Genomic DNA, 13,899 nt, shown 5'->3' with positions numbered 1-13,899 from the left:
TTCCAGAAACAAAACTGTGAAGCCAATTCCTGATTCTCTGTTTCCAGTTAAAATTTTGCATCCCTGCCAGCTGAGCACTGTGATCACCCTGGGGAGAGAGCAGGGCCCCAGGTTGGAGTGTGATGAACAGGGGCTTAATTTATCCCTTGGAGGATGTTTCTCCAACAAAACTCCACACAGGACTGCCAGCAGAGAATGCTGTAATCCTCATCTGTACCCTTGTCATGTTTTGGTGATGCATACAATCTTAAGGTTTTTTCCCCTTTTTCCTATTTTGTTATTCTCCAGTCCCCTTCCACTTCATTGTTTCCCAGAAAAGAGTTGTTATAGCAAAGTCTCTCCTTGTTTCTACAATTCTGTGCAATTGCTCCATCTGCTTGGTGATTCCTCATCAGCTGAGATGTAGCACTCTGGCCCAGCGCATCTGCACAATTTAGCACATGTTTAAACTGGAAATAATATTTTTTTTTTTTTCAGGTCAGGAGACACCTTATTTAATTCAGTGGTTAGTTTTCAAGGATCCAGAAAGCTTGCAAAGTTTTGGAAGACTCAGTCCTTGTGTCAGCTTTCAGTCTCTTTTGGCATCCAGATGTTAATTACGGGTGCACGGAGCAGGGATGCTCGTGAGCCCATTCCCACCCGTAAAAGCTTATGGAGAATGAGCAGTGCCTTGGCTGGAGTGAGCACACACTCCTGTTCTGTTTATGTGGATCCTCATACTTTTGAAACTGATGCACAAATCTACATGTCACTGTGAACCCTTCACAGTATATTCAGCATATGTGCTGTGAGAGCTGGAAACAATAGAAGCAAAGTGTAATTCAGAGGGCAACCCTTGTGGGTCCAACTTCATTTCTCATCATCATTGCCCATATCATCTGCAATTGCTGTTGGGCAGATGATGGCCATTTGGTGGGTGATGCTGTTCATGCATTTGGTTGCAGTGCAACCGTTTGGGGCAATAATGTGAACTTTGAAATTCCTTTTTTGTAATATTATTTTTCTAGTGTTGATTTTTATGGTATCTTGGAAGTAGAATGTGCTTTTGCACTTGATTTTTTTACATTGTGGAGAAGGAGTCCAAGAATATTTGTGATCACCAAGATTAGGTTTTTTAATGGGAAACATCTCTGTAGATACAGAATCAAGTTTTCATCATTGCATGCTCAATTAAGCAGCTACATCTCCACCCATTCCCTCCAGTTCTTGTTTAATGGGATGATTTGTTTGGTCACGAGGCTTGGAGGGTTTCAGTAAGCCCAAATTGCAGTAAGAAGTAAGGGAATAATACATTTTGCAGAAGTCTGTGTGTGCTATGTTTCAGATAGAGGAATTACTGTTTGTTCAGACATCAGCACAACTCAGGCTGTTACAGGGGTGCCTGACAATGTGATCTTGCAGTTGATTTCTTCCGCTGCCTCTTCCTGCAAGCACAGATGTAGCCAAAATGTGTGTGATTACACACCTGGACAGTGCACTTACCCCTTGGCTGGACTAATGGACCTTGCATGAACCCATCTTTTTTTGTGAATGCTTGGCTGAAATGTTGTCTTTATATCTTGTGTGCATGTAGTTTTGCAACAGGCTGCTGGGTTTATACCATTCCCTGCTCTTGGAAAGAGATTTGCAACGTGTTAACCATTCACCAGAGATTTACTATTGAATTCTGTGGTTGTTCAAAGCTCCCAGCAGCTGTTGGCTTCAAATTCCTGATACATATTGCAGAAATCACTTTCTTCTACAGTAAACATTGTAGCATTGGAATATCTTGGCCTTGGCTGCTTTCTAACACCATCCATTACTGCTTGGGTTTGTCTGTTGATGCACGAGCATTTTGGCTGCCTGCTGCTATCTTAAATACTGTTTTGCACACAGGTGACTGGAGTCCATTAGAAATGCTTCTAGCAGTGCTATATTTATCATAAGAGATGAAAATTCAGTCTTTTTCTATACTATCCATGTACATTGTAGCCTTCTGTTGGGTTTTTAAAAGCCAACTGTGCAACTCACAGCTGGGCTGTCGATAAAGATGTCCAACAGTTTCCTGCAGTGGCTGTGGAGATTTGTTTTGAGCATCTCTCTGGACTTCACATGGTTTGATAAACAGGCTTAGTTTATCATCCCTCCCTCTGTTTCCTGCAGTGATAATGGATTGTAGAAACCTTAATAAACAAATTCAGGCAAATCCATCAAATAACTGAGTTGAAAGACATCACATCTTTCACTCAGCAAACAAATGAAAAATATTAGGGCTGCAAGTCCCAGACCTGTGTGAGTTTAATGGGGAAGTTCTCATCATTCCCAGGGCCTTTGCCTAGAGTTGTAAAATAAATTATCCTCAGTAATTTTAATATTTCATGAAATCCTGCTAAGTTATGGCATTCTGGGCAGATTAATACAAAAGCTATAAAATTCACATGTGCCATATGTTAAATGAGCACCAAATGGGATGCCTGGGATTCTTAACATCAATATCATTTTAATGTTGGCTTCAGCAGTGATTGAGGACATACCCATCCCTGATGAGAACCTTGATAGTGCAAGGGCAGTACCTCAATGGGCATTTTCTCTCTGCAGCTGGCTACTTGACTAGAATCAGGAAAACACACATGGTGTTTGCTGCCTGCTCCAGTCTGCATTAGGTCTACATGGTGACACTGGGCAACTCTAGGCTACAGGTGTGCCCAGGGGCCACCATCCCCTTCTTCAGGTCCCTGCAGAACAGGGTGTGTGTCCAGTTCTCATCTGATCCATGCAGTGAAGGTCTCACTGCTGGTTAAGTAGCTCAGCTCAGCTACTCCAGGTTATTATTTTGGGGCAGCCATGAGCTCTTTGACTGTGTTCCCTCCCACTCTAATGAACCGTTTTGGGTTTCTGCATTAAATCTGTCCATACCATTTTCTTTTTGTGCTACCAGTCTCCCCAGGCTCCTATTAATTGAGCAGCCCTGGTTAAAAGCAGCTTTGAGTGTAATGATCCCCTCTTGATCCTCCTTGTTTTCAAGTTCATTTGCAAGGTGTTGTACCCAGTCAGCACTATCAGGTGCTGTTTGTAAACTGACAACATTAAAGACAACTGTACTTTTGATATTTCTCCAGAATCTCTGAAAATCTCTTTAGAAAGGCATCTGCCAGCTGAATTTTCTTTTTTATTGTTATTATTTTTTAGTGGCTTTATTTTTTATTCATTTTCTCCCTTCAAAACCCTGCCGATGTGAAGGCCACTCTGGGCTAGGATAATCAAGGGCACTGCTTGCTACCTGGCTCCAGCAGTTTCACAGAATCACAGTTGGAAAAAAGACCTCTAGGATCACCTCATCCAACCATTTCTCCTGCCTTACCTCTCCTCGAGTGGTGCATCTGTTCATTTATCTCAGACCCATCCATCACTTCTTAGGTGTCCACTGGGCTCTCCCAGGTTGGTTTTTGGAGGGGGATGCTGTGAGGAGCCACGTGGGCATTTTTGGCATTCCAGGTGGGCAGAGGAAACTCTGCAGCAAGCAATGCTGTTGCAGGGAGGAGAGGAGAAGCCATTGATGGGTCAGGCAGCCCTGGCCACCTCCAGAGTTGTTGCTTTTGTTGTACTTCCTCCTCAGGCACAAATTCAGGTCTTCTGGTGAGAGAATCACTGAGATATGTCCATGGCAGGACAGCCAAGGGTTAATTCTGAGCATCCTTCCACTCTTACAGCAAAAGGGCAGCAACCCCTAGCAGTGTTTTGTTTTAATATCAGTTGGCCACTGCAAGAAAAGTGATGTCAGAAAAACCATCTTTCTGTGACGATATGATTTATTCCTTCTTATGGAAAAAAAAAAAGAAAAAGGTGTTGGGTATTTTTATCCCCTTTTTTGCCATTAAAGATGTCTTGACAGCATAGAACCCATGATTAATTGCACCAAAAGAAGTATAATAGACACCTTTTCTTGGCAAGATCTGTATTTGGTGTGATTTTCCTGTTATCATATTGGCTCAATGTAGAAAAATTATCTCTGAAGCTGCTGTAAGGGCTGTTAACTTCCTTTTCCTTATTACAGATTGATCTTTGATACCTGCTTTTCTCTGGGAGCTCTTTTGTTCCCACAAGTGATGCAAACCTTCTGCTGTTTTCCATATATTGCACTTAAGGAGTTCAATACCTTTTGGAGCCTGTATGGGAACATTTAATAAAGACCTGATGATTGCCTTTTTTTGAAGGTTATATGATATGAGAAATTATATATTGGTTTAATAGCTGAATATCTAAACGGTTGATTTCAGATAAACCAATATTTTTCTAATAAGGCAGACAAATGATACCTTTTTTTCGTTGTTTATATCCTCTAGAGTGTGAATATTTTTCCATCTGTGGTTTCCAGTAAAGTGGATTTTCAGTCTCTCTGAAATTTCTGCCCAAGTCCCAGCAATATTTGCTTAAGAGTAATCAGAGTATTACCCAGATCTCTGTTCAAAGCAACAGTGACCTTACCAGTGGTAAGCAATAATTGGATTATTTTCAGAGATGTAGGAAGATTCACTGTAATAACAAAAGAAGAAATACCAAATGATAACAGCACTTGTCTGCAGCACTGTAAGCTGCAGCACTTTCTGTAGGGTAGTTTAATAGCTTAGCATATTATGAATACTGAATAAGAAAGGCAGAGACACTGGAACTAGACACTGCCTTGCAGTTTGGGCTTATATGGGGGGTTCTCTTATTGATTATTATTTCTAAAGGGCTTTTGCCAGTATTTGATGCTCTGTATGTCTAAAACTCACAGCCAGGGCAGGGCTCACCTGCCTGCAAGGTGGGCAGCAGTGAGTGCTGGGCTCACCCTGTTGGTGCAAGAAACGCCGGGTGTCCCTGTCCATGGCACAGGGGCTGGAACTCTGTGAATTTTAAGGTCTCTTCCAACCCAAACCATTCTGTGGTTCTATGGAAATGCCCTGGTGTTATGAAGGATGCATGGTGTGGCTGGAACACCCACGTGTCCTGGGTCCACCCATCCCCTCTGCAGTCCCTGATGTGGCTGTGGTTCTGTAGTGCCAATTTCTCACCGTGGGTTTCTCGGCAGTGTGGGTGCTCCTGAGCTGGCACCATGGACTTGGGCTGTCCTGGGGGTGCAGGGGCATCATCCCCATGCTGCATGGGGCAAATCCCAGTGGAGTTTCTCCTGGAAAGGCTGAGCTGCTGAGAAGACAAATTGGAAACCGTTTGGAAGAGCAAATCCATACCAGCACAGTGCGGGGCGAGCCTGATTGCCTCGCTCTCTGCTTTTAATTGTAATGAATTATATGGCTCAGCCCAGTGGGGTGCTGAGCCTCTTGGATGAAACTTGTGTAATTCACGTAAGTGTTTACACAAAAGCCAAGTAAATGTTAAGCTTCCTACAGATTTCCATAGACACGAAGCCGTGTTTGTGGTTGGGGGTGGGGGTTGGAGCAGAGCAGCACTTAGGGCTGCTTGGCCGGGCAGATGTGAATTGCACGTGTTAAAAGATACATTAAAAATACCACCTTTAACTTTCCCCAGAGCAGGTTTTGCAGAGACATCTCTGGTCCCCCTTCAAAAGAATTCTGTGTATTTTTGGTTTATTAAGAGGTGCTCAAGGGCACAGGGGAGTTTTTGCCTCTTGACCACTAAAAAAAGAGGCTTGTGCTGTCAAGGCTGCTGGTGTCCTTTGAAGTCCTCCCGTGTGCCCACGTGGTGCTTCTAATTACTGCAAATGAACCTTCTGCAGCACAGGCTGCTGTGTAATTCAACCCCAGGCTGGTCACCAGATGGGATCCCACCCAGGCAAGACCTTGGTGATGTCTGTCCCCACGATGGTGACAGGGAGCACATCATACAAGCAGGACAAGACTTTGATCCTGACCTCTGATGGCATCTGGTTGAGGAGCAGAGGTCCTTCAGCCTCGTTGTGCCCTGTGTGTCAAGAGGTGACCCCTGGTTCTAAAACAGGGTCTTGGCCATGGCTTCCAGGAGTCCAGGACTCTTGGCTTCCCCTGGAGCTGAAATTTGGGGCTGTGCACATCAGCCCAAGCCCTCGTTGTCCTGACAAGGACAGAGGTTGCTTTGAAACAACATAACCAAGCTGTTAGAGAATTTGCATTAAGATGATGTCCTGGGCACAGTGCAGCCAGAAGATTTGTGTATCTGGAGATGTAATTTTATTTTTAGAAAGCACGTTTAGGAGCATAAAGACCTCATTACCATGCCGATTGCAGCCCTGCCTGCTTAAGAGTATTTAATTGTTTTCATTCCCCGTGGCAGCTGTTTCAGTGGATAGGGCAAAAACAGGTGAGGAAAGGAGTTTGTGTGACTGGAAACAATAAGGATGCTGAAGCAGAAAGTGAAGTACTTGTCTTGAAGCATCTCTCTGAGATTACCTCTCTAAAGCATAGCAGTACTCAGGAAAGCAAAGTGTTTTGGAGCCTTTTTCTCCAAAGAAAAGAGATGGCTCCTTCTCCCATTGCCACTATTTCCTCCTCTTTTAGGCCTTTCTTTTGTGGAGGGAAAAAAAAAAAAAAAGGAAAAGAGAAAAAAGAAAGTGTTTGAAAGGCAACCCAAGCTCCCACTTCATCAGGTGCCACTGGAAGGGAGGGTTGGAAGAGAGGGAATAGATTTGCCCTGGATGCTGAGCATGCAGGGCTGTGGCTGGAGGATGCTGACCCTTTCCAGCTGCTCCTGGGAGTTTCTCTTGTGCCGTGTTGCCTGGATTATTTTTAGTTTCCTGTTCAAGGAAGAATGTATTAAAAAAAAAAAAAAACCACATAAAAGAGAGAGGAAAGGATTGGGAAAAAAAAAAATAAGGACTTCTGTTTCTCTGGGAATGGTTTTCTGAGGAACCCTGATTATTCGGCAGCAGTGGAAAAAGCTGCAGAAGATGTAAATAATCTTCAGGATTATGCTAAAGCCAAGCTTTAGTCATTTTCCTGGAAAAAAAAATGCATAAGGCCTGCCCATTTAATAACGATCAAGCAGAATTTCTCTGGGGGTTCTTATAATTTTATGAAAAGGATCAGTTGTCTTGAAGAGAAATGGTAATTTGGTATCTGCAAATGCCCTTTAGCTGGGGAGCATATGGTTTGGGATGGTCTGCTTTGGGCTTTTTCTTCCTGTTTTGTTATGGTGCTGTTGTACATTCACATCCACACTAAAATGATCCAAAGCAAAGAGTTGGTTCATCATGAAATGGCAAATCACAGCTGTACTCTGTGGTATAGTCTGTATCAAGTTAAAAAACACAACAAAATTTTTAGTTTTCCCTGTGTTTATTTTGGATGCTGGAGGTATTTGGGTGATTTTGCAAAACACGTTCAGTCAGGTTTTCCAAAAAAATCATGGTATCCATTGAAATCTATACAGGATCTTACCCTGCTGGACTTAATTTTGGACTATCAAGTTTATCATTCAAGGAGGAAAAAGGGGTTTGTTGTGTGCTGTATTTAATCAAGTGAAGCAAAAGAAACCCCAACAAAACTATTGCAGGCATTGTTCATCTTCACAAGCCAATTTTTGTTTCCATTTTAGTTGTAGAAAAAGCCAGTCCTGGTAAAATTGACTCATTTATTGTACAGATCTAATGTCACCAAGATCTCAGCTGCTGGAAGGTATCAGCTTGTTAGCAGTGGCAGTCTGCATATGGATTTTTATGGGGTTTTAATGTTGAGAACTGTGTGTTCAATTGTAGAAATGCCAGGTGACCAGGATTTAGGGATAATTGGAAATATGGGAAAGTGCACAGCATTCCCATTGCGGCTTCCAAAACACAAGGGATCCTTCAGAAGCCTGAAGCTGCTTCCTTTCCAGCAAGTGGCAGGGTTTAAAGTGCTTTTACACCCTTGGGCATCTTGCCTCCTTCCCATCCATCTGGCTTCCTGAGAAGCCCCATCCATGGTGGAGGTGAGGTTCTTACCCCTTTGTGGTGAACCCAGGGTGAAGCAGTTGCTGGTACCAGGTGTGGAGGAGTTCTGCAGTCCCTCTGCTCCTGCTCCATTCCTCAGGCTCTGGGTGTTTCTGCAGAGCACAGTGCTCAAGGAGACAAGAGCAGGGTGAAGAAGGGAAATTCCCCACCACAACTCATGGCAGAGGACCATCAGTGATGAGCATCTCTCCTCTACATGGGGTGCAGCTGAGGTCACACTCCCTGGCAGGCAAAGCTGCAGCTAAAGTTTCTGCTACAGAGAAGTCTGTTGACTGCAACTACAGAACATTTTCATTTTTAATGAATAGTTGAAGAAACATCATGATTCACCAGTCTGGGCCTCAGTGGCACTGAGCTCTGAGCATAGTGTTAATAAAAATGCCTGGCTTTGTACCAGACAGCCTTCTGTGTGGTAGAGATGCTCTGATTTATTGATGCATGGGGCTTGTCAAGGTGGGATGGTGAGGCTCACATTGCTTGGGAACAAATTCCAGTAATCACCATGCATAGACCTCTATGGGCTTTCATTTCCAGCAGCCTTTAATTGAAGAAACGTTTTCTGTCTTTTTGAATGACACAGGCAAAGAAATGGCTGAGTCGTAAGTGATGTGTCCTGAGCTGCAGGAAGAGAGTGGTGATATTTTTCATAATTTGATGCATTAAAACTATAATCTTCCAGTTCTGTTTCTGAGCATCCTGGCTGTCTCATATATCTGTGGGCTTCACAGCAGTATATTCTTCTCCAGGCTCACACATGCCTGGGGTGATGGCTTGTGAGCTAGTCTGGCAATACCAAAAAAAAAAAAAAAAAAAAAAAAAAATCAGAGAGGCTTGGAAGGGGGGCAGGGAGGGGATGTGATTCCAAGTGGAACAGCTCTGTCTTACCCGCCTTGAAGAGAAATCATCCGAATGGTGAAGAAGACAGGCTCCATTGCACAGATTAATGTGCAGTGTTTGAAAGCAGCCAAAAACATTTTATACACAAACACATTGAGGCTGGAAGGAGCTGGGTGGTTCATCTCTGCAGAAGCGATTCCTTTCCCTAAGAGGGCATTTAAAAAAAAAAAATAAAAGGAGAGCACAAAGGTCTCTGGGAGTATGTTCAGCCACTCAGGCAGTTTAATTGGCTGAACACTGTGCTTTGCAGTTGGGATTAATATGGATATTTCTTAATAATGTGTCACCCTGTCAGGATTTCCAGGGTCAGGAATGCAAAGCTGCATGGTGCTTGCAGCTAAAGTTCTTGCCATTCCTTCTGTTTTTTATTATTACAATAGCTTCTATTAATGCATATTGAAAAGAAGATGGTGTTGGTTCCTTCTTTTCTTCCCATGCAACTAGTGAAAAAAATGGGAAGATGAGGGGGAGGGTGGTCTACAGAGCCTGGCCCCACTGTGGTGTGGGTCCATGCTGGCTTTGACATGGGCACCAGGAAGTGCAGGATGTCACCATAAATATGGTGAGCTCAAACCTTGGCAAATCCCACCAGAAAGCAAATAAAAGAAGTGATTTAGCAGCACTCAAGATGGCTTCAAAGAACCTGAAACCATTAGGATTTTTACAAGAATTTTACAACTGGTCTTACTGTCTTTTATCTCTGTGGGTCTACCCGGAGTGGCCACCAGCATGGGGAGGCCTGCAGGGAGGAGGCTGTTCCTCTGTACCCTGCTCCCAGGCAGCTGAGCTGATGTCTGCTGCTGTTTTCGAGGGTTATTTTGCTTTTTCTCTGTTTTTCTACCTTTTCCTTCTTCTTCTTCTCACCTTCCTTCCCCGCCCAGTAATTTCCAGGGTGGTTCTGGGAAGCCCACCTACTTGATCAGCACTCTAATTGCCACTCAGAGAAAAGGTTCCTCTAATTTCCCTGTGCTCCCACCTGCCCCTACCCCCCTCCAGCAGTGATTGCCTCCACTGCTTCATAATCAGCATCTCTCCCAATGCCCAGGAGAGGTGAATCTGCCTGGAGAGGCTACAGCACAGAGCAGTGGGGCTGAAGCCCTCTCTGCTCCCTATGAATTCATTAGCAGCACCAACACGAGCACCCAGCTGATAAAAGTCTCAGCGAGGCATTTGCTCCTCTAATGATGCTCTTTTATGCATAGATAATTTTTGATAGAGTTGCACTTCCTCCAGCTCGCTGCCACCAGGGTGGCAGGAGCTGACCTGTTAATCATAAGAGGAATTAATGGGAATTACAGCTGGTGGAGGGGCCCTCTCTGAAGAGCTGGCAGAGGGCAGAGCACGGGAGGGGAATTTAAAACCCAAACAGCGTGTGTTGTCCTTAGAGCTGCAGATAAAGTGGCAGCGTGTCAGTTCCCCAGGGAGAAGGGGGTTGTGGAGGAGATAAACTCCAGGAGTGTAAACACCAGATTAACAGCCTAATTCAGAGGAGCAGGAGCACACGTGCGTTTTCATGGTGTCCGCCTGGTAATTAATGGTGATTTTTAATTTAGCTGGGGAGCAGAGGGAGACCAAGGCCACCAGGATTTGCAGCCTTGTGTGGCTGTACCCAAAGGAGACCCAGGTGAGATGGTTCTGTGTTAACCTTTCTTGACAGTGCTCCTGTGGTGTAAATGGGTTTAGCAGCACTGACTTGAAGGGAACTGAAATTGAAGGATCTCTGCTGATGCTTTACATCACCTGAGGTCCTGGCTGTCTCCAGATGTTACCAAACAGCTGTTAGCTACTTCACTAAGCATTTCCTCTGAGTTTTCTTTTTCAGATAAGTTTCCTTTAAAATGCTCTGTATCCACAGAGCCTGCAGAGGTTAAAAGAATAGCTTATCTCATCCATACAGAAAACCCATAAAGTCTTTAAACATGCTTTATATTGGTGCTTCTCAAAAGAAGGATTGATTGCCTGGTCTTAAATATCCAAAATGTGGTCTCTGCGTGCCTGAATACGTATGGACAAGAGCTCTGTAAGGCAGTCAGAGAGGCTGTTTAAAGAGACTGGCCTTGGAAGTTTATAAAGAATAATGCAGCAAGTTGCACCGAAATGCTGTTGTCATTTGTGCATTCAAAATGCATGTGTAGTCCAGGGTTTGGAGGAAAGGACAGCAATTAGACCATCCTGTTAATAAGGAGTGTGTTGCTGGGAAGGGGAGAACGATGATGGAATGAGTAATTTCTTTTGACAATAAAAGGGAGACAAATGGCCCTTGGTAGGTTCCATATGTGCTCTTTAGGAGTTTTTTAAGCCTGTTTACCATTTTTTGGAATAATATGATATGGAGGAGGGGCAGGTTTTCTGCAGTATTAACAGTTTGGGAAAGTGTTAATTTGGGAAAGGCAATGAAGTTGTCTTCTAGGGTGGCTGTAGAGGACAGCCCTGAGCAAGGGCAATGTCCTTCCCAGGACAGACACTGGTGGGACCTTGGACATCCCTGTGCTGTGCCCGCCAAGGAGTTTTTCTGGCCATGTTGGCTCCCTCCAGCAGCAGTGGGACTCCCCATTTCCCCACTGAGCAGTGATAGTCCTGCAAACACGTGGGGACCAGCACAGCCAGAGAAGGGCAACTGATCTGCTATAAAAGGGTTGGTTTGCAGGACAGCCAAGCAGGTAACTGGAACCAGGCAGCATACATGTCTGGGGAAAAAGGGGGAACACCCCTTGTAAAGTACTAATTTTCTCACTGGGGACCCTCAAGGTATCATTTAAGGATATAAGACCAGGAAAGAAAGTTCATGCTGCTGCTACCCTGGCTTTGCTGATGCTTGTGTCTGGTGGCACATGGGTGGCTCTTGCTCTGTGTTTGTTATGGGGGAGCTCTAAAAGTCTCTTTTTCCCATCTGATGTCTGGTGATGAGGTGCTACTGCTCACCTTCTGCACAGCCCAGGGGAAATAAAGCAGCAGGGAAAGCTCAGGCATGCAGGGGAGGGTGGAGAGAATGTATTTTGGGTATTCTGTCAGTCAGCTTGACACTAATTGGTTGCAATAAGTAATCGTTCTCCATGTAAATTAGACTCCAATTTCCTCTGTAGTCTGTCTGTTTGCTGTGTGGGCTTCGGTCTCTAATTAGGCTCTCACGTGGCGAACCTGGTTTGTGGAAGCTGCTTTTGTTCCCAGAGAACCAAGCTCAGCCCTTCCTGAGGCTGCCCACACTCTTCAAGCCCCGCTCCCAAGCGAGACGGTTCTTAGATCAGGACTGCTAAGTTGAGAAGAAATTTTTCTTTGAATGTATGTTTTGACTATTACTATATTTAAAGCTTGTAACAGCTGGGGAGGTTAAAATGCAAAGGGGCTTATTGGCAGTACAATGGGAATAACCCTCAGAAATGCTTCCTCTGCGTTCCTGGAAGCCCTGCTCACTCCTCCATTAATAGACCTCAGTGAATTGTCAGCCCCTGTGAAAGCTGAAGCAGTTTATCCAATCTGGATCCTGCTGCCTGTCCACCAGGACACACTCCAGCTCAGAGGTATCTCTGTGTGCAGACCCAAAGCTCACCCAGACCCAGCCCACGTTCTGGAGCTGCTCCAGGATTGTGCATCTCTCTGCATGTGAGAGCAGCAATGTGAGGTTGCAGGAGAGGCTTTTTTCCCCAACCATCCATATGTTGGTTGTGCAGCCAGGGTTTCTAGGAAGCTGCCCCGCCGTGTAGCTCTGTGGTTTCCCAGCTGCTGCCAGCAGACCTTGACACAGCCCCAGCGTCAGCAGCAAACGCTGCGGTCAAGCCTCTGGATTTGTGTGCAGCAGAGAAGGAGTTGTCTCTGCAGCTAATGTCTGCACCAGGCTGGAAAAAAGGGGAAAAAAAAAAAAAAAAAAAAAAAAAAAAGAGGAAAACCGTACATGTTAGCCAGCCAGGCTGTTTGCCAGCAGCTTTTTGTGATTCAGTAGTTACCTTTGTGAAACTTCAGGAGCTGTGTGCTAACCATTTCTATAACCCCCCTGCTTTCATGATACAGTCCTGACCCAGATGTGTCAGTGGTACCGTTGAGCATTCTGATGAATACTGGGTTTTTTTTTGGCATCCTGATACTTACCTTACCTACTTGAGACACAGGCTGGGAGTTGCTGGCTTCTTTCAGTGCACTCACAAGGCTGTGGTCCCCTGGAAGTTGGTAGGTAAGAAACTCTTTGAGGGGGAAGAGGTGAAGCAAATTGAGCACGGGATCTTTTTATTGCTTCTCTTGACGTGATTTATGCATTGGCAAGGTAGCTTTGCTCTCAGACCGCTACTCAAAACTGGAAGGGATGTTGGCTCCACGGAGAGCTAAATTTGGGTAAAGGGACAGGATTGGATTAGGGCTTATGATTTTCACCAATAAGCTAAAACTCTGGTGGGCGTCACTCCGGCAGCTGGGGCAGCAGCAGGGAGCATTCCCTCCCCACATCACTGCAGCCACTCGCCGGCACCGCTGGAGGATGCCCCATGGTCCCGGGCACCAAACCCAGTCCCCTTACCACTGCCTGTCCTTCCCTCTGCCCCTCTGCATGGCACGAGAGTGTTCCAGCCTGTGAAGTGAATGCCTGTGTAGCTGGGGTAAGTAGTCGTGCCCAATTTATAGTCTGTGAAAGTGTTGTAAGCTGCTTTAACACTGTACAAATGTTTGCATTGGGAAATGATTTTCTCTTTCAGCTCCGATTCCTCCTGGGTTGTCGCTGCAGGCAGAGCCCAGGGGCAGGCAGGGATGTGCCATGTCCCCTGTTAATATCTGCCCCAGCAGACACAGTAAAACTTTTCCTTGATATAAACGTGACTTGTTTCACCAGCCACTGAGCTGGCTCCTGCTTTTTCACTCTGTTGAAAAAACCCCGGAGAGTAAAACCCTGTGGGAGGCTGGAGCTTATCTTAGCTCTGGGTTTCCAAACATGCTGTGTGTCCTCTCAGCTGTTGCAAGGATTTGTGTAGAATGACAAAATGCGAATTTTGAACCATCGGCAGCTGTGTTTAATAGAGGATAAAGGATTATTTTTAACTTTAGGATGTTAGATTTTTTTTTTTTTGCCTTTGTTAACATGAATTCAGGAGAAAATGTTCAATTTTCTTTGAGGCAAA

The 13,899-nt window shown here is 44.9% G+C and overlaps 1 protein-coding gene across 2 annotated transcripts in view; it reads left to right on the top strand.

Annotated features, from left to right (window-relative positions):
* PRICKLE2 (prickle planar cell polarity protein 2) overlaps positions 1 to 13,899 on the top strand; it is a 100,055-nt gene that overhangs the window by 31,986 nt on the left and 54,170 nt on the right. The window contains exon 1 of one of the 2 annotated variants that reach the window (XM_071756210.1): positions 13,246 to 13,383. The exons of the other annotated variant lie outside the window; for it this stretch is intronic. The gene's annotated coding sequence lies outside the window, so the exon portion shown is untranslated. Of the gene's footprint in view, positions 1 to 13,245; positions 13,384 to 13,899 lie in introns of those variants that run through there. 2 annotated transcript variants of the gene reach the window in all.

Source organism: Heliangelus exortis, chromosome 12 (genome assembly GCF_036169615.1).
Source record: "Heliangelus exortis chromosome 12, bHelExo1.hap1, whole genome shotgun sequence".
Lineage (NCBI taxonomy): Eukaryota > Metazoa > Chordata > Aves > Apodiformes > Trochilidae > Heliangelus > Heliangelus exortis.
Note: the sequence above shows the minus strand (reverse complement) of the source record. Positions and strands in the feature narration are given on the sequence as shown.